We start from the raw sequence: 21,190 nt of genomic DNA, 5'->3' as shown, positions 1-21,190 counted from the left end.
CAGACACAGATATCCTTGTGTTTTACCATCTTATACTGCCAAATACTTTGTGATTGATTCCACAGTTTATGAATTCATTTGTGCAGGGACCATATTCATACCGAGCTTTATACAATGCTGATCATAAAGTCAGCACATAATAAGTTAATAACAGCAAAAGAATGACATATTGAGAGACTAAAGGTTTATACTTTCAAGTTTTATTTTCTTTTTCAGGAACTGAGAAAAACACCTTCCATACTATATTTTTGTCTGAAGTCTTAATGCACAATTATGGAGAACCAAGGTACCAATGCCAAAGTAACAAGATTAATGCCTTTTTGACAGAATTTAATAATATGGTTTTATAATATTTAATTTTGTTCATAAAATATCTCTCAGTAGGAAACTTCTTTTTACTTACCTAAACATTATTGCTTTAAAACAATTTAATTCATATTTCCTGGCACAAAGAGTTTATTATGAAGACTTGTTGGGAACGGGTTTTTATAGGCTCGTGCAGGGATTAGCTTCAACTTAATTTGGATATTCAACCAATTTTGACAAGTATAGTTCACTGTGGGCTCATAATGCAGTCCTTAATTCATTTATCCTCTCTTATACGCTCCAAGGCCTTTAAAATCATGTTATATATATAGTCTGGATAACAAAACTCATGTTGGTTTTGGTTTTGATGTCTGGGGAAACTATCCAACCACCAGTGCAGTTGAGAATGTTTTTGCCTCAGTGAAATGAGGGTGAGAGCTGTTATGTAAGCAGAAAATATTGTCCTCAGCAGCAAAAATTCAATCTTCAGTACCAAGCTTTCTAGACAACACATGGGGTAGCATAAAGCCCTGCCTCTCTGCTGTGAACCAACATCAAATGCCTCCTCTTGCAAAACCAATTTCCAAGCAGCAGATCTCTCTATTCATGCCAAACTGTTCCTCAAACAACGAGATGTAGATAGTTTGTCATTGCCATGCAGGGACAAGCCTAATACACAACTGCAGCCTGGACTCTACCCAGATCCCGAGTTCTGGAGGCACCAGCACAGCCTGTGGTGCCCATGGGAGGTGAATGGGGCCCATTTTTGTGATCCTCCAGAGAGGAAGGTCCTGGGGAAAAAGGCCAAAGTGCCTGGCTGTTAGGAAGATGTGTGGACAGCATTGAGCAACTGAGATCTACACCTCTATTCAATCTAAGTATTTGTGTGTACTTGACAAGTGACATCTTAAACAGTGACCTGAGTGCTGTGGGATTGGAGGACCAAAGGGTTTCTAGCCCCACTGTAAGTTATCTACATACACCAGTGACAGATGCAAATAATAAAATGCAAACCAAACCCTCAAATGTAAATGGAAACCTTCTCCAAACATCCCAGGTTTAATCCCATTTTTTTTTTCCTTTGCCACCAAATGGATACTATAATGTTTATTGGTACAGGAAGAAATGATGAAGGTAGGCAATAACCTGAAAGAGACACCATCATTTTCACCAGATTGGAAAGAACAAAAACATTAAACTTGCAGATCTCAGTGCTGCTTATCTGGAAAAATGCCATAGTTTTTTCAGAGCTACAACTTTTTCCTCCTTGCAGCTGAGTGCCCTTAATCCTCCGTGGTATTGTGACATGGCATCATCGCATGGCAACGTCCACCTGTATGGGAATTTGTGTGGGGAAAAGGATGGCTCTGGTCATAAGGAAACAGCAGCAGGCAACACCTGAGGACACTTCACAGATCAGGGAAAGTTTCAGCTGTACATCTAACAGATGCCCCTAAGACTGATTGTGTCTTTGTGAGAGAATAAAAACATGGATCCAGTCCTGTACACGTTGATTTAAAATCCATCCATCAGCAGAATCCAAGATCATCTCCACTATTAGATTCAATTGCAAAACTGAGATCCAAGGATGTAAAGTGAACGCATCACAGTAGAAACTTGATGAAAGAGGAAAAAACTTTCCTTTTTTTCAGTTTAGGGGTGTGTGTAGCTGGGTGAATATATACATACACTCATAAAAAGGAAGGTGGAGTATGTTTAAAAGCGAGTCAGGACTTTTCCTTCAGTATTACAAGTGATGTGGAAAATATTCCTTGCAGCTACTGTGGGATAAATCGCAGCATGATCAGAGATATGGATCAGATGAGCACAGAAAGCTGGTGAGAGTTTAAGTAAACTCTGGCCACCTTTTCCTCTGACTTTACCTCCATAGGTTTGTTGTCTTCTAAATCGTAACAGCGTAATTGAAGGAAAAGAATTGTTCTTGTCAGAATGTGTATAAACACATTTGTCCAGAAAACTCATGCCAGTAAGCTTGAGCAGGAGCTTTTCTACCTACACTAAGGTGAAGAAGAAGAAAAAAATGTCTCATAGGATCATAGAACCATTTAGGTTGGATAAGACTTTTAAGAACATTGATTTCAATTGTAGTCTATACAACTTAAAATTTACATGGAAAAAGTAAATCAGAATGATTATTTACCTTTACTGGTAAAACAGAAATTAACAGACACACAAAAGAATCAGCAATTGCAACAATCAAAGCAAATAAAACAACGGAGGTTTTTTTCACTTACCAAGTTATTATACTGTGGAACACGTTGCTGCAGGATTTTCTGGACACATAGTGTCTAAAGCGGATAAAACAAAGACCATTAGCCTTCAAACACCAAGAAACAGCTAAATCCTCCTCTCAGGAAGGCTCTAACCTGCAGACTGGCAGAGCCAGAAGTACACAGCTCAGGAATAGGCACTGCTCTACTCACCTGCTTTCTGCTGGCACCTGCAACCAGCTAATGATACCAAGCACAGCTCTGGGCAGAATAGACATTTTTTTTATCTCCGCAGAATGATTTTTATAATCTTCTTCAGTACGGTTTGATTTTCACACTCTTTATTGCACTGCAATTTCCTTCTAGCAGAAAAGCTTCCTTTTGGCGTTACTGGAGTCTGTTAGCTATCAGGGAGGGATTCTCTGACCACAAGGGAAAAAAACCAGCCTTGCTACACCTGAATTGATCCTTTGTACGTTTTTATTTTGTTGTGGGTGCTCTTAGTGACCCTGAGAGTTTTTGATGAACACCTGCTGCTCCATCCTAATAGACCACAAAAAATGGGGCTGTGGAATTAAGCCATTTACAAAAATGTAGTAGGAAAGACAGTGCAGCTGGAGGCATAGTACAGGAGAGGAAGAACATGTCATTTTAGCTGCCTAGAGAACTAGATAGACCATGTGTGTATGTCTAAACCTTAATATCAGTGACATTAATATTTTTATTGAAAACATACTCACACATTTCCCAAATCCAGTATATATTTTTACTTACAGTCACTTATCTTTAAGCTCTCCATTGTATTTTAACATCTTCTCTTCTTGGCTTACTACTGAGTAGCATGAAGGTCAATGCTTAATATAGGCTTGCAGTAAACTACACTTCTCCAACTTCACTTTCAATATACCTTAATCAAAAGTCTTCTAGGAAAACTGCTGTTCCCGCTAATGACAAGTATCATATGGTAGCTGGCCTCTGTCTCACTAAGTCCCATTCACTGCTAAAATTCAGAAAATGGCTCAATTAGTAGAGAATTTGAGAGATGTTGCTGCAGGAGATTTGTGAGGAGAGATGCCAGCAGATAAATGTGAGTCATTTTTCAACTCAGGAGGCTTCAGCTCTGATTGTGCAGACTGATTCTACTTAATTCACTTCATTCTTTCCATGTAGGTGAGGAAGACAGCAGGTGAATAGTAAGATACAAAAACTGGAGCAAAAATGAGTGTTATTAAAGTGAATCAAAGTGACAATTGGATTGGCAAGTACACAGGTAGATTATCTATGATTCACAAGCCTGTATTACTTTTAAAATGTCATTAGCCAGGCAATGAGTATATGGAGATGCTAGTAAATCCCCAAAGTTTCCTCAATTTTATAACTTTCCCTATAAGTCCCTGAATTCACACAGCTCTGTGGAGGTCTGAATGCTGTGATCACTCTTCTCTGAGCAAGGGGCTGGAGCAGAGACCTCTCCAACTCCTTCCCAGCCTGAATGAGCCTATGCTTAATGTCTCCTGTTTAAAATATACACATTGTCTCTCTTGAGAATGAAAAAAAAAAGTAATAGGAAAGAACTTTTGATATGGCTCCCACAATAATCACTGAATGTGGACACTAGAATTGAAGAATTCCTAAATAGATCAGAATCTCAACAATATTGATAAAAATGCATTTAACTGAGGTGATAAAATTAATTCAGTCATCTGGCATATCGGGTAGTAACGTGATGAACAATGAAGTTCAGACCTACATTTCATCAAGTCAAATGGGGCCAGCAATAACAACCAAGCAGTGCCTGATCATCCAGTATTTTGAACAGGTATAATAAAAGTTACCTGCTGGTGAAGACTAACATGTTCCAGGTGAGCAACATAAAACCCATTTTAGAGATGGACTGTGCAAACCCATGGCTCCTCTCTTAACAGTTCAAGGTGTGAACTGCCCTAGTTTTCCTGGTGGAGTTATTCCCTTCCAGCAGAGATTGTCCCACAGACGTTCCCCAAGGGAGGGAGACGGATGTGCGATCAAAAGTTCTGGTCATAGCTCAGAAGAAATAAAAAAAAAATCAGTTGCAGATAACATGGCTTACAGAGTAAAAATGGCAACCTACAACCCTAACTGAACTCACACTCCTGAGCTCTGAGGTTTGGTCTCTAGGTGAGCACTAGAAAATGAATATGGCTGATCTTCCAACAGCACGTGGTTCAGATACGACACAACAAACCCTGGAGTTTTGTCCAGGTTTATATTGTTTCAGTATAGAGAGTGCTGCACCTTCTTAGATCCATTATGGGTTTCAAGTCTTGCCAGTCTTTGTTCATAAATTATCAGAATCCTCATATTTCTTCAGATTTCTGGCTTTTTGCTGATTTTTTTGTAACCTGATTTTCACTGAAGGCTTCTAAATTCCACAGACCTTAGAGTAACAGGAAAAAAAGCCTCAGACTTTAAAATCTGTAGCATGAATCTTATGGGAAGAAGAATGAGAAAATGGCTTCTACATTTCCAGGAACTGATAGGAATTCCTGATGGAAATCAAATTATATTCTTCCACTAACTTCAAGAGGAAAAAGGCATTTTACCTTGAGATTGTAGAGAATTACTTCGGGCAAAAAATATACCAGTAGGATATTAAAGAGCGGTTGAAGCTAAAACTTTCTGCAGAAAAGGAGTGGAATCAACAAAGTTCTGAAGTTCGCAAAAAAATGATGTTTTGTTTGTTTCCAGCTGCCTAAACATTTCGGTTTAACATCACTATATAAGAATTGGGTGTCTTCTGGCTAGAAATTATGTTTTGTTTTAAAATGTAAAGATAGGCACATACTGTGGTTAATATGATGCAAGCTGGAGTCTGAATTTGCAGTAATTTAGCGCATCTGTGGTAACTGCCTGTGGGGAGACTTGTACATGGTTATAAATGTGTGGTAATTTGAGGTTGCCTATCCCTCCTCTGAATTCCCCCTCTTGGAAGTAAATGATCTTACATTTACTGATAGGTAAGAAGGTGCACAGTTATTACTAAGTAGCCAAACACTTGTGGCAGCTTGTTTGCACATCTTTAAGATCAGCTAATTACAGTGGGAAGAAAAAAAAAAGAAGTGATTAGAGCCATAACAAAGCATCTGAAATTCTCAAAAGAAAATAATTTTATTTATTGAACTTTGATAACTTCTATATTTCTAGCCATGGAAATATCCATGATTTTTTGCCATTCTCTCTGATTCACGAGGCATTATTCACAGGTATTATTCAAAATTTCAATACTTCTAATCTAGAAAACCAATTTCCATTCCAGAGTAAATTTTTATCTCTGCCCTTTTTCATAGCTAACTGAAGTGAGACTTTTTTTTTATTTAGACCATAAAAACTTTTAGATGATTAACTGTGAACCCAAAGACATACTTTATCCCCTATTTATTTTCCTGATATGAGGCCATTCCCCCTTCTGCAGAACAGATGGAGTTCTACTATATCATAATAAATAATATCAGACTCCGTTTTTGAGGTGTGGATATCATCGTTGGTGATGACTTAGGTTTAGTTGTCTGTTGGACCAGCCCTCATCAAATGAAGTGTTTAGGAGTTCAAGCAGGAAGATGTACTAGCACAAAGTACAATATCCCTCCTGGAAGATAGTAAGATCTGTGTTCAAAACAAGCAGGTAGTGAACTTGGTATCTCCTCCCCATGGATGTTATGACACCTAAATTTTATATTCAAAGGGACACCTGAAAATGACAGTGCTGCCTTGCAAGCCTGGAGCTGTTATGTCTCTAACCCCTTCCTCTCCCTTCCAGTGGATCTAACCCTAATAACAGAGACAGTAATGAAAAACAGAAAAGGAAAGTTTGAGAATTCATATCAATTGAAAATTTCAGCATTTAATTTTTACAATTAAGCACCAAATTTTATACCATTTATTTTCACAACAGCTGTTCAAAAGTTCTTTAGTGCGCCTCTGTACTCTCTCTCCAGTAACAAAAATTGTTGACTAATTTTACCGGAAATCTCCTTTAATTAAAAGTGGCCACAGAGTTAACCTTTCATAGAAACATTAAATTAGAAGTGTCCACAGGGTTGCATACAAATCAGAACCCACGGTTGCCAGCCAAACCACACACTGTAGATGTGGCTTTGTAGGGAGAACCCAAGAATCTTCATTCCAAAACCACAGGTACCTACTACTATCTTGTTTAGCTCCTGCAGTAATAAAGCTGATGGTCTGCATGGGAACCAGCAACTGCATCCACACTGTAGAGGACACCTAATACCTCCTTTATGGACTGGCCTTAGTGAACAGCCAAGCATACCACAACAAGGCAAGGTGTCCTTTATGGAATCTAAATTTGCCAATAATTTGTGTAATTCATGGGGCTTTTCTGTCTTCTTCCCTAGAAACAACTCACATATATGTTTCCCAGTTTTCTGTTCCACTTATTCAGAATGACAGAGACAGGGAGAGAAAGTTTAGGATGAGGTGTCCCCTCTTGACTTCATGTGATTCTAAATTTACTTTTTTAAAAACAAAATTTTCAGAGGAATATGTGAGTTTAGAGATCAGGCAAAACTAAATCTGTCCCAGCTCCACTGTGATAAGTTCATTTCTTCTGAGCAAACTTTTCACGAACGTGAGTGAAGTACCTCCAAATCTGGAGAAGAACTGCTCCACCTCCTACACACCCACCAGGCTTATCAGATCAGTCACGCTGCGGGAACCTGCCTTGAAGTTCTCTGCCTCATAAGGATCCTGAACACACATTGGTATCAGATTCTTTCCCAGTGTTTCCAAAACACCAGGAGAGAACCGATTCCTTATTCCTTTTCAAGTTGTTCCTAAAGTGGTGCAAAGCTGGGTTTGAATGCCTTGCTCCCCCCTCAGCACAGCAGGTTGAGCAGATATCTCCCCTGCTCTACGTGCACAGTGCTAAGGATGAGCAGTGATGTCTCCCGAACATCAGAGATCACAGACAGCAGAAAGAAAACGGCATGTCTTGTGGGGAAATAAACATTTCGTAATTGCTAATGTTTCCTTTCGGGTAAGTGAAAAGCCTGAACAGATTAAATAAAAAAAAAAAAAAAAAAAAAAAAAAAAAAAAAGAGAGAGAGATTTAATTTCTAGTTTAAATACAGCTGCAGTAATTCTTATACACCACACAGCTGTTCAGAGGCCTGGCAGCTGTCCATATCCTATGTGTCCTATCATGCATTTTCCAGTATTGTCCTCTTGACACATAAAGACTGTCTTTAACTGTCAGGAAAAGATAGTCATCCTGGAGTCAAACACATCTATTTCTTATCACTGATGGCCTTTACACTCGCCGAGCCTCTTCACTTACCTCCCTGTGGCTGTGATGTTGTTAGAGAGGAGAATCATGTGCTTTTTTTATTTCTTTCTTTAACATAGTCCTCTATAATGATGGTAGACCCCAAATTGTACACTTGTTTGTTAGAAACAAACCAAAATCATTGCTAACACACATTTATATTGTCCAAATAACTGGGATGACAAAAGTTTCTACCAAAACACCAACAGATGTGCCAGTTCCACTGCAAGTGCAGAGTGGGAAGGGAGGTTGACAAGTGTTCCTGCCAGGATGTGATGTCAGTCTGAATTAATTTCTTAGAGAATAGAATTTCTGGTTTTATAGTAAAAATGAGAATGAAGAACATCTTATCCAGTATCCTGAGCACTTTTTTAATAAGCTTCTCAATTTTTCCTGCCGGCTTTTATTCCAACCAAAAATAGATGTGATTGCAATGCTGTTGTTCCTCAGCAGCAACATGTATTATAACTTCTAGCTAACAGTATCATGCAGTTCTGCGAAAGGTTTCCTCCACTCTGGCTTCTGACAACTTCCAAAATACATGACACAAAATCCTCACAACGTGCTTGTACAACAGAGGCAACGTTACAAGTGAGGGAAAGGAGGGCTGGAGACGCAGAGTTGTGCATAGGACATGCTCATGCCTAGCAGTATTCTATAACTTTATGGAGCCACTTCAGAGAAAGACAAAAGCACAGGTAAGGTCCATCATGGCTCTGGATAACCTTCCCATGCCTCCCTGGCCAGGATTTGACACTCCTGGATCAGCTGATGTCCTGTTGCCCACACCCTTACATGGCTCTAGGTTAGCGCAGTGCTTTCACCTGTCTTTGTAGGTGCTGCTTATCTCCTCTGTTATTACGAAATATAAAAATTACCTTAAAACAACATTAAGGTTAAGCAATAGACAAGCCAAGCTTTGCCTCCTTCATGCATGGCACTGAATCTATTTTTCCATTGTGCTGTCTTTTTTTTTCTTTTTTTTTTAAACCATAGATTAACTTCTGTATCACTTGCTAGCCCCACCTTACCTCCTCCCATATTTGTATATTCTAGCATATCAAAGCAAGATGTTTTTACATGATAAGTTCTCTTCTCTCTGTGCAACTTGGGTAAATAGGTTTTCCAGAAATGTTTTACTCACTCCTGTGTTTCGTACGTCACCTGTAGTTTGTAGTTGAAGTAGAGTTTTACTAGGTAACTATTGTACAAAAGACATTCCCTGGTTCTATTTACCCTTAATCTGGGAAACAGTAAGAACAGCCACAAGTTACTATTCCTGTGTACCTAAAGATACAGAAATAATATTAGTTCAGAGACAATATGTTATCGTATTTTATAATACATGTGCCCTTTTTAGCTATTCACTCCTGGGCACAGGGAAGTTCATTTTTAACCTTAATTCTGAGTTTAGTACCTTTTAGCATGTGAAAGTATGTAGCACTGAAGTCTGTTTACAGAGTTATTCATTTCCTGGATTTATGATTTTTTTTTTTTTTTTTTAAGTAAAAGAAAAGAGGAGGGCCTCTGGAGCTCAGCAAGTGAGCAGCTCATTGCATGTACCAGCTCTGCATCCTCTCTCAGAAGAATATATTATGTATTAAAGTGCAAAAATACACTTTAGACAGACTCTATGCTAGGATTTTCAAATGCTAACAAGATGGTAAATGGCAAGGATTTCTTTTCATAAGAAAGTTTCACACCTGTCATAGCCAAAATCTAATTTCAAACACTTTAAATTTGAGGCTTGTAAGTCCTGCTTTTCCTCAGGTGTCCCCAAGAAGGAGTTTGTATAGAAAGGTAATTATGACAGTTTCTGCAAGAGTAATAGAGATGGGATTAACCTGATACCACCTTTCAACCCCAACTTTTTCACAGTTGCAAACTTGCGATTTTTTTGGTATCGCAGGAAAGATGTTTTCTTTTATTTTTCCTTTCTTCATAACTGGTAAGCCTTTTTGGTTAAGCTTTCAAGCAAGTCCACACCAAAGACTGTCACTGTCACAAAACATGCTGCAGCAGTGGTTTTGCAGTCTCATCTAGAGGTCATTTCCCCAGAGTTTGCCTCTTGAATTTTTCCTGGCAGACACCAGCATATCCTTTGCTTCAGATTTTCCGTCATGTTACTTCATAGGCCCCTGCAATCTTCTCCTCTTTTTCCTGGTGCTTACACCGCTGACTTACTCATAGGCACTCAGCATGTCTCCCTTTAGCTATACATATTCTGTTCTTTTAATCTTTCATCATAAATCAATCATTCCAGTGCTTAATCATATGTGTTATTTCCCATGAAATGCTCTCCAGCTCCCCTCCCTTTCTCCAATCAGTGTTATGTGCCCAGAACTGAACTTACTTATTTTTCTAATTGTGTGACCAAAGAGACATCCAATGCAGGACAGTCGTCTTATGAGTGTATATAATGGGAGTCAGCTCAACTAGTAAGGTTAGTGCATCATCACTCTCTTTGGTAGCTGCCAGTCGGCTGATTATTTTGTGTAACTTTAAAAATAGAGATTCAAGAAAGTAGCCTGAATGGAGAGATGGTGACAAATGGAGACGAGGGTGGCAAATATCAGTGTTTCATTTCAGACATGGACTGATCCATGGCACGTGAAACCTCACAGACAGTGTGGGAATTCAGATCCAAAAGTGGGTTCCATGGCTCACAAGATTCACTTTTATTTGAGGTATTTGGCTTTGTAGTTCTCCTAAAGAAGTCAGCCTCCTCCCAGCTTCCCAACTCAAGTGACTTCCCAATCCACTAAAATTACCTGACTGATCAGGACTGAAATCATCCACAGGGCCACAAGGCTTTTCCTTTGAATCATAAATTAATTACTAGAAAAGGAGACATAGTAAAAGAAAAAGAATGAGAAGAAAGAAGAGTCTAGGGGTAAATAAGACTGGAAAATTTGCAACCCCTGAAGGGTTGAGGGAAGGAAATGAAGGACCAGTCCTGCTGCTAGACTTCTTCCTGTCCCTGAAGAAGACTGACTTATTTCCCTATTCTTATTTGGGAAGACTAAAAGACCTACTCATGAGTGTCATGAGAATTGTACCAACTTGGCTCCTGAAGGTACACAGAAATGACTGTAAGTCCATCAGCTCTCATGGAGAGGTTGGGCAGGCTCTGGAGACAGGACAATGCTCTGAAGTGTATACTATTGCTGGGTGAGATGCTATCATAGATAAGGCCACAATGCAAAGACAGTCCTTACAAACACAGATGAATGTGAAAAGGAGACCGGGTAGACACAAGTGAATATGAGCACAGACAAAGTCTGACGGGGAGCTACTCCTAGTGGCTTATGTAGGCAAAACAATCCTGTCACCTTCAAAGGCAAACGGGAGCCAGGAAACTCTGTTTATGATTTGGGGGATTTTTTGAAATCTTAAGTCTTTCATTATATAACGCCTAAAGCCCTCAGTCACAGCAATCAAGCCCTGCCATATCCGGTGTCACGTAAAGAAGTACCTTCTGTATTGTAACAAATATCATCAAAGGGCTTACATCTAAATCATATTAGTCAGAAGAATGTACTGATTATATTTCTGATGAGTACATTTCCTCATAAAAAAATTTTATGTTTCTCGCTTTCATAATGATCTTGTCTTCTTTTTCAAATGGTCAGTCTGAAAAAAAAGCGTCCCTAAATACAAAAAAACTTAAGTGTTTATATTTTTAGCCTGCTTAATGTCCTTGGAACCAGGTGGTCTTCCCCACATGCTGCAGTGGTGCTGGTTCTGAGATGCCTCCTTCCAGTATCAGTGACAGCTGTGATGACCCCTAAGGTTTCTTCATTTAGTGGGTCATCACAACAGTCTACAAATGTTTGGCAGAATCAACTTTTTGGCAGATTCCTTTTGCAAATATGTGCTAAATATTTCTATAAGTAAGCTGCAGGTCAACATTTTTTTATGACCACGTACCATGGACAGAAAAACCCCACAAGACATAAGGCCTTAGTCTTAAAATAGAAGATGGATGCTAATTAAGCTACAGTTAATTGTGTCTTTCTTTGCTTGCACACACAGTGATGAGATCCAGGCTGTTAATGTCTGATCAGTTGATGGTGAGGGATAAAGTCTTACCTAATTTTGGCCATATGAATCTGGACAAATATGACCCCCTGCAGGCACATAGTAGAGACTGTTTCAGGCAGCCTTCTTAAATAAGACTTTTCAGGTAGAAGAAATTTTGCACTGTACTGAAAGTTCTGCACTGTCATCAGGGGCTTTTTCATCATAAATATTGAGCCATAACAAAACAGATGCCACTTTATGCTTCTGCATATGGTGATGTTTAATGCAATACTAAGGGCCCAGCCTGCAAGGACGGCAAATCCTGAAATGCTGTCTTGCTCATTTCAATCACTGGAAGACCTTCAACCTGCGCACTTTGTCTACAGTCAAATCTTACAAGGTTTGGCAGGGTGCCGTGCCCTTGTGGTATATTTAACTGGTATTTCTTCACATATTGTATTTCAGAGGTACTGCACTCCATCAGATCCATCAGATGCATCATTCCCAACCTGGCAAGATGTGGCCACCACAAGTGGCTGAGACTGAAGCGAAAAGGTGAGAGAGCTCTAACAGTAAAAAACAAAGCATAAACCCTCAGCAGCTTGTTTGTCTCCTATAAATACTGAGGGAAAAAATTGAAAGTAGCTTCATGAGAGGAGAAAAAAAAGCTGAATAAAGAACAATCTCTGCCAGTGTCTGTCACTTGACAGATGGTATACTGAGGAATTTAACACCTACCTGTGACTTACACAGAGTAATCTCAGGTCTGTGAGGGAGCCTTGGATAGATATTTTGCAGTCTGGTGCACTGAGATTTAGAGAGTATATTTGGGTTTTGAAGTCACTGGTTTGCTCTGAGAATAACCTCTACAAGGATTACGTATTTTGGGAACGATCTGGCAGACTTTCAGCCAGTTTTCAAGATCTCTTGTATATGCAAAGGGAACTTTGATTTCATGATTAAGATAGATTTATAGCAACAGTAGCACTTATTTAAATAATATGATAATGGGTGAAAAAAACTAGTTTACATTGCATTGAACTGAAATGGTATCTCTAAATACTGTTGAATTCAGAGGTGATTTCTCTCTTCCAGTATTTGTGGGTATTCAGGAGGTTTTTTTAGACATAACATACATTTCAAGAATGAGAAGCAAGTACATCTCACCTTTTAATGAGCCCTGCAAATGTGATATCATTTTTGGGGTAATTTTATTCATAGAAAGAAATTATAATATTTCCCTTTCAAAACCCGTCTGAACCTTTTGTCTGCGTATGTGCCCATTGTGTTCTTCCACAGGTAAGAACTGGATCCTTTACTAAAGGCAGGATTTTGGCATTGCAGTGTTCAGCAATAGCCATGCTACTGTCATCCAACTGGCAAAAGAAATGAGATCAAGCTCTAAGTAGTCATTATCAAATGAAACTAGTTTTAAAATAGAATATTTAGTCATCCTCAAATTAAGACTTTAAGCTATGTGCCTGGTTCTTAGCTGGTATGGTGGGCTTCTATTCAAAGTAATTACTGATTTTGTACATAAAACTGTAAGGTTTAAGAGAAAATACTGGCCTATCTTTACTGAAGGGAATAAAAATCACCTAGATACGGGAATATTCATAGGGGAGTTGCAAAAAGATGAAAGGAACTTTGTCCTGGCATTACCTGAGAGTTTGAATTTTTTAAGCTTTGCCACAAAATACATTGCTTCAGGTGTATTGTGTCTATAGCCATTAATTGTTGATTTCTATAAGCAATATTATTTAAGTAAATGAAGAAAACACATATTCAAGGAAGATGCGACACAGATCTTCTTGGATCTGTCCCCTCTTAGCCAGTCAAATGTCATTTTCTAAGCCTTATGTTTTACTATCAGACTACGTGTAAAAATTAGGAAAAATCCATGTAGTTTTTTAGAGATGATGTGCAATTAACAGGTTAATTGAGAATATGTGATGGATTTAATTCCCAGCAAAGCTGATGAAAACCAGGTTCAGTCTGATACCCAGATGGATGAAAACTTCTCAGTCGATTGTAAAGGTAAATGTTTTATGCAGAGTAGATTAAGTGGCATGTATTGGCATTCAAAGATGCATTTTCCTTCTCCAAAGAGAATCTTTTTTTTTTAAGCTTATTAAAATTTTGTATCAAAGCTGGTTTCAACTCCAAAGTAGATTTTAAACTCAGTTTTCATGCTGAATTATTTTTTTCAGAAAGCATCAAGAGGTAAAGTCTTCTATGCAAACACTGTAGGCGCATGTCCCTGAGCTAATTGGCTGCACCGCTAGAAACATGTTCTTGCACAACGTGGTCCATTTCAGCTTTGGAAATAGAGCTGGTAACTCTGAAAATGTCCATTTCATCCCATGACCATGAGAGCTATGGGGTGTATGGCTATGTGGTGTACATCTCCACGAGAGGGACAATCTGCAAGTAACTTATTTAATGAAAAAAAGTTTTTACTTTTCTGCTAGAAATTAACTCCTCAAAGCCTGAATTTTATGGGCAAAAGTGCAGAGAAAGTGAAGGAGAATAGACTAATGACTTCGAATAATTGGATTTTCATCATAAATGAAAATTTATTTTTCATCTTCAGGGAACATCCAGTTAAAATAAAACAGAAATAAATATTCATAATGTTTCCCTATGTAGATGTAGTATCACAGTTTTCATTACTCCATTTTTAGATGTAAAACAAAAAAACCCTTTTGCTTTTTTTGAAACATATTCAGCCTGCTAACACTGCCAGGAAAGCAAAGTTAATAAGCCAATTTGTCTCCTTTTTCAAGCAGACATCCTTGTATTTTATCTCAAGTTGCTTTTCAAGCTACAGAGGAAGCACCTGTAAACATGTGTTGCAGAACTACCTCATTATCCTCATTCAAACTCTTTGCAAGCACCATTAAAGACACTGTTTTCAAGTTGAGTCTAAGGCATAATCTGCTTCTGGTGATGAGTCCTTGGTTTTGTGTGTGTTGTTTATAGTTCTGTACAAGAAGGTACCTGCTGCCCATTGCACAAAGACTGCAGGTCAGGTAATCTGATGGTCCAGGACAGAACTACAAACGACAACAAGAGAAGGAACATTTGGTCTTCCAGTAGGTGCATTTCTGAGCTTAATATAACTTTTCCCAGTAGATGATTCACTCATCTAAGGTGACTATTTTTCTGTAGCTCCTGTCCGGCTCGGTGGTTATTTGTATGGACAATGGATTTGAAGACTAAAGAAGTGAAGGACTAACAGACATCCAGACTGAGAACATATTTCTTTCCAAAGCACTTGATTTCTTCATATTTCATGAAGGAAAGTCTTGAATACCATTTTTGAGGATTTTAGGAGGAATGGTGCCTAGACCATAGGAACTATCAGGTGTTTTTTTTTCTTTTGATTTTCTTTAATTTCAGTGGAAAAAGTGTTCTTCGGTTCATGTTAAACTTGGTTTACTCCACGAATCTATTAACTATTTTACCTTTATTTTCCAAAGTGATAAAAAAATTTTTGTGGGTTTGGATTATGTGGGTTGTTCAGATAGACACATTTTAAGGCAACATGTGGAACTGAAGGGCTTCCAGGATGCCCCAGTGAGAACCCAAAGGTATCCAGACTGCAGGACCTGCAATGTAACCTTTTACCACTGCAACACTTAAAAATGTTCTTTTTTACCACATGCTGAGTAAGGTTTATAGCAAATCTATACCTTTACTTAAGCTTTTACAATTCTGCTTGTCAACATGTTTAGCCACCTTTGTTCTCCTTTAGCAATGACAAGGGAAAATGACAGTCAAATATGTCTCAAAATAAAGTAGAAATTAAAAATAATGGCTCATCACGTCTCTCCTTGACCACATTTTTATTCCAGGTGGCAAGGTGACTTTAGGCAGAGAGCAAGTAATTTTATTTTTATCAGTTGAAGGTCTGTAGGTTTACATTGAAAGGGAGTTTGAAAGGGAATGACAGGGAAGTTCTGATGGGGAATAGAATATGTAGAATAGAGTCTATCAAATATACTGAAATCCCAGTAACTTCAGTGGGCAAACAGACGTGAGGGAGACAGCAAGGCTTAAGTTCATGGCTATATGCAGCAAAAGGAGACAGACACTGAGGTCTCTGAGCTCTCATTATGGATGATCAGTGATAGGGATTTACTTCCCTGGCTGATTAAGCTGTGACAACGAGTGAAGAGTGAAGTTACTGCAGGTTTTATGGAGCAAGGATGTTGTAGGGACAGGTGGACAACAAGTCCTTCGTCCTGGTGATTCTCTCCCTCAAAGAGGCAGAGCTGTTCTGCATCAGTCAGATCCAATTCTGTAGACTTCCAATCCACTGAAAAAACCTTCAGTTTTACAAGAATGATTGTTTAACAGGCAGCTCCCCTTCTTGCTTTCTATTTACTGGAACAAGACAGGCTATAAATATGGGACTTGCTGCAGCTCAGGGCCAAGATATGGGTCCGTCTTGGCTCTCTGGATATAAATACAGGTGAGTCACTGGATGTGCCTGTACACACCTTGAAAGAAAAATATCTGAAGTGATCACTGACTGCCAGGAGCCTGTGCCAAATTTTTTGCAATGTCCTTTGCTCCTCCTTGGCTCATCTTCATTCATGACTGCTGAGCCAAGTCAGAGTCTGCCCTTTGGCTCATTTCATTGGCTGGCTCATCACTACAATGTACACAGCCTTTAATGAACTACTGTTTACACCCATGTACATACATACACACACTCACACACACAGATTTCCCACAGACTTTAGTGTCGCTTGTCACAAATTTAGTGGCTCTTCTTTCAAAGGGTTTGTAGTGAATATTATTTATGCTCATGACAGCATCCACAGAACTTCTTGTGCTGCTGAGGATTTTACTTTAGGGTCTGCTTACTTGCTGCATGGAAGCCTTCTTGGTATTATTTTAGTTTGCTTAGATAAAAGAGGAGTCAAACAAAGAATTTTGGTAGGCTACTTAAATAAATGCTTCCTTTTAGAATGAAATTTCCTGTGCATAAATGTGATCTAATGGTCAAGTTCTGATCTACTTGGTGATGTGAAAGCATTTATTAATTCCTGTTAATTCAGTGGTCTTGCTATAGATCCCCACTGGCATATCCAAGAAAAGAATTTGGTTTGCAAACCAAAAGAATCCTAAGCTGTCTCTTTTTCTCTTTGCTGATGGTGTGCATGGTACACAGTACTTTTTCCCTGCAGTGAGTTGAAAGATATTTTCAAAGATACTCTCGCAATAATAAAGTGAGGGTGTTGTACAGCCAGGGTTTAACTGCGAAACGCTCCACTTCTCAAAAAAAAAAAAAAAAAAATTTGCCTCCTCCTCTATGCAAGAGCTTTGCCAAAGGGTGTACATGTTACTGTTGCAGCCAAAATTACTGTTATAGCCAAGGGATGTACACGTTTCTGTGTAAATGCGCTGCCAAAGGGTGTGCGAGCTACAGTTCAAAGTTACAGTTGAAGGGGCATTCCTTGCTTTAACGTATGTGATCTGCTTATCCAGTCAATTAAACGCCGTTTATTTTCAGACGGCTGAGGGGATTGCTCATATGATGCCGAGCCTATTGCTGTGGAAGCCCTTAAAAACAAGTTCCCTTTTAACTTTTTGCTGTTATGCAAGGTATTACTGGTACTCATGGTATTCCCCATTCCTTGTACAATACGTGCTTCTACAAAGAATAGCTTACCTACAATTAAAGATGGTAAAAGTGCTCCTTTTTTTTTTTTTCTCCGAGGGTGCCAAATAAATTCCGAGTCTGCCCCAGGCCATGCATGGCTGTTTAGCAGGCTACTGTGTGTAGCTGTAGTCACATTTTGGGTGATTTTCAATTAATGGCAGTCACTTGAGAAACAGATCTGGTTGGCAGGCTGAATTCTTCAGCATGAAATATCAGTAGAGAGTGGGCTCTAAAACACAGCAAACAAAATGAAAGAAAGGATAGAGAACAGCTCAAAACAGTCAGACAAGAAAACAGAAATGGCTGAAAATTTACAGTGAATCCTCCATATTTCATGTCAAGCACCACTGGAAATCTGATGGCTCTGGTCTGCCAGGTATGTGCTCTCTCTCATGCAATAATTTCTTATATTAATACATTACTGTTGTATCAGAGCTCCTCACCAGTTTCAGTAGGTTGCTTCTTCCATTGAGTGTGTTCTAGGTGTCTCCATTCTAGAAATCTGGACATGATTCATCTGGTCCATTTTGCTCTAGTAGAAGTTGCACTAAAACCTCCACTAGCACAGGTCACTAGATCTCCTTTGGCCACATAAATAGCCCACGGTTTCTTCTTCATCAGGAAGAAGCCTTACGTTCAGCTTTGTCTTCATACATTTAAAGAACTACAGCAATGCTAGGTGTTCAATTTGTCAGAACCAAAGAAAGATGACTAAACTTCGTGAAACAGATACAAAGAAGTTGCCCTCTTGAAGTGCTTGTTTTCCTTCATAGACCGGACAACTTGCCAGGGTTAAATCAGACTGGATCATGTCTAATATTTAAAGTTCGATGAGATAAACCTCTTTGTCTCACAACTGATTCACAGCAGAAACAAGGCAGTTCAAAGAAACACAAACAAGATGAGTAGGAGCAAGGAAGGCTTCTGTTTGACATGTGCATGATGAGAAATTAATTTAGAGGGAAAGCAGGTAAATAATAACATGATAGGGCTGTTCACTAGTAGACTGGAAGAGATGAAATGAATACAGCTACCTACTCCATTCCATTTAGGAGTGAAGGAGCATCAAATAGGACAGAACAAATCTGAATATGGAAAAGAAGAATCCTTTCCTCCATACAGCAGAATCATCCCATAGACGTGACGTAACAGGAACCCAACAGTTTCAAAGCACTTGGAAAAAGCTGTCAAGTGTATCAAGACAAGGAGGATACCAGCAGTTGCTTTAGTCAGTGAGAAAATGCAATTATTTTCTCACACAGGGTTAAAGGGTTACACTGTTCTTTTATGATACATACAGATTGGTGAAAATTGAACTGCTGACCTTGTCATTAGTCATATGAGAAACGTAAAAAAAAAAAAAAAAAAAAAATAGTGTACATTTGCCTCAAGCCTATGTTTGATTTCTGGATGCATAGCCATATTTACCCAAAGCTTGTAAACAAGCCAAAACTTGCATGCTTAAAATTGATATTTTTCTTTACAAATTTGTTTAAAATTTGCTCCTTATGTTGCATGTAAGATGTAACATAGCTTTTATTTGTTGAAATGAAATCACTTCTAACTTTCTCTTTTATGTCTTCCACTTTTACAAGATGTTTCTTCTGGCAATATCAGTCAACTTTCTTTACCTTGTTCTTTGTTCCCACATTGCCAATATTTCTGTGCTGCTGACTTCTGCACATATCCTCAGGAGTTTTTCTGATGATACTGTGAACAGGAGACCCTGGATGTTTACCAACTCCTTACTTATTTATTATACCTGGCTCACTTCCTAGGACACACTGAAAACAGTGTCTGTTCTTGTTGATTGCTAAACAAACCCTGTAAGGAAGCAGTTCTCCAGTATGTCTAGGAACATTGCTTCTTCCTTTGGGACCCCATCACTGTCATGAAGGGCAACACCTGGAAAGCAGAGGCTCTCTGAGCTTTTGTACAAACCTTGCTACCTGCACATTGATCCACATTTTTCAGCAATATGCAAAGGAGTATCTGTTTGGATTTCTTGCTGTTGTCATTAGTATTTATCGAGTTATGCCTCAAATTTTGTTGTCAAATGAGACACATAATTTATTGAAACATTGTCTCCTATATTTAATCCAAATCTTTTAATTTCCCCGCACAGCTCTGACAAACTCATCAGGGCATGGAGAACTGTAAGGTGAGAATGAAGGTTTCTGCTCCTCAAAGAATCTCTGATTCCGCTGCAGGCAAATACAGCTGCTGCTTTTCTGTTTGTAGTATGTCCAGCATTATATAGGGATGAAATTTTCAGCACTACTTTAGAGATTTGGATACTCATGTTCCCTTAAAACACCATCCTAAACATTTCCAAAAGAATTCCAGAAATGCCCAACAGATACGACTCTCTTGCCTCATCTCTGACTGACCTGCCATAGAAGTGTTTATGAAACATTAAAATTTGCATTATTCCAAATGCATCATGTCGAATCTCCCTGATGGTGCTGCCTTTAATATACACCACAGCGAATCTCCAGCAACAAGAATTTGCACCTTCTTTTACATTTACAGGGAAATTTGTCTTTTTCCATCTCTTTTGTTCTGGTCTGCCTCAATTTTAATGCAGTGAGGTTTCTACCAGAACTCCTACTGCGTAACCACTATTTTAAAACTGAATAATGTCTGGCAGATAACGGTCAATGCCTTAGTTCTGAAGGGCTTTTTAGGCATCTGAATGTCAAACAACTACACAGCAGTTTATATGTGTCTCCTTTGCACCACAGGTCTCTGGGGTTTGCCAGTGTGAATGTGAAACTGTCCAAACACTGTAAGCCTTTCAGTGGAAAACATTGTTGGCAAAGCAGAGGAAAGCAAAGGAAAGAGGTAAAAGAGAGGAAAGATATTAAGAAACCAAAATCAGCCTCTGAGCTGATGTTATTTCTGAATTATTAAATATGGTGAAGTGCCGTTTCTTTCTGAAGAGGCTTGACTTCTCTCACTGCTTGAGTTCAGGGTGAGATCAAAGAGATGATCAGAGCCTCAGTTCCATGCTCTGACTTTCTGGAGTATCCCAAAGGGTCTCCTGCCTTGGCCCCTATTTCTGGAACTCCCTGTAAAATGTGGCAAGCACTTCTGAGAGCATTCCTGAGCAGGAGGTGACTTTCACTGTGCTTCTGTACCCACCTCACAGCTAAGAGATGTTACATTTCTCCTTGTCCTGCAGGAGTCCAGGACACAGACAGAGGACCTGCTGAGCCTCCTTCAGCGATTTCACATGAACCCATTTGTTCCCCACTCCATGTACCTCTAGAAGCCCAGACTCTGTTTCTCCATTTTATCACCTGACAATTTTCCAAGACTTTTCACACCACTCAGTCTAACAGTAAAAGGAGATTGCTTACACCCAAATTCCTGGGACCCAGACTGTGACACATGTCCCGCTGTTTGATTCCCGACATGGCAGGGGCATCACGTGTAGCAGTGCAGCAAGTTCATTCTTGCACTGACCTGCAACTGCACGGAGAGCTGACTCCATGGCACAGGAGGTTACACACAGCTTTAGTAACTATAACTCTGTTGTTTTATCTGCCACATTGAGTGCATATGATGGCAAATATGGAGAGTAGATAAGCATCCTGGTGTAACACAGAGGGTAAAGTCAGCCCAAGAGTG

General features: G+C 39.1%; 1 long non-coding RNA gene across 2 annotated transcripts in view; it reads left to right on the top strand.

The window, feature by feature from the left end:
- The first annotated feature begins 2,084 nt into the window (after nt 1-2,084).
- The window catches only part of LOC114055545, a 20,912-nt gene continuing 1,806 nt past the window's right edge, over nt 2,085-21,190 (top strand). The window contains exons 1-3 of one of the 2 annotated variants that reach the window (XR_003570760.1): nt 2,085-2,144; nt 3,708-3,807; nt 12,349-12,438. This is a non-coding gene — a long non-coding RNA (uncharacterized LOC114055545). Of the gene's footprint in view, nt 2,198-3,707; nt 3,808-12,348; nt 12,439-21,190 lie in introns of both variants that reach the window. The other variant, XR_003570759.1, reaches the window with a different exon arrangement.

The sequence above is a fragment of the Empidonax traillii genome, unplaced genomic scaffold (genome assembly GCF_003031625.1).
Source record: "Empidonax traillii isolate 1590-97213 ecotype Southwest subspecies unplaced genomic scaffold, ASM303162v1 scaffold58:size1836614, whole genome shotgun sequence".
Taxonomy (NCBI): domain Eukaryota; kingdom Metazoa; phylum Chordata; class Aves; order Passeriformes; family Tyrannidae; genus Empidonax; species Empidonax traillii.
This window is presented reverse-complemented; position numbering and strand designations above follow the sequence as displayed.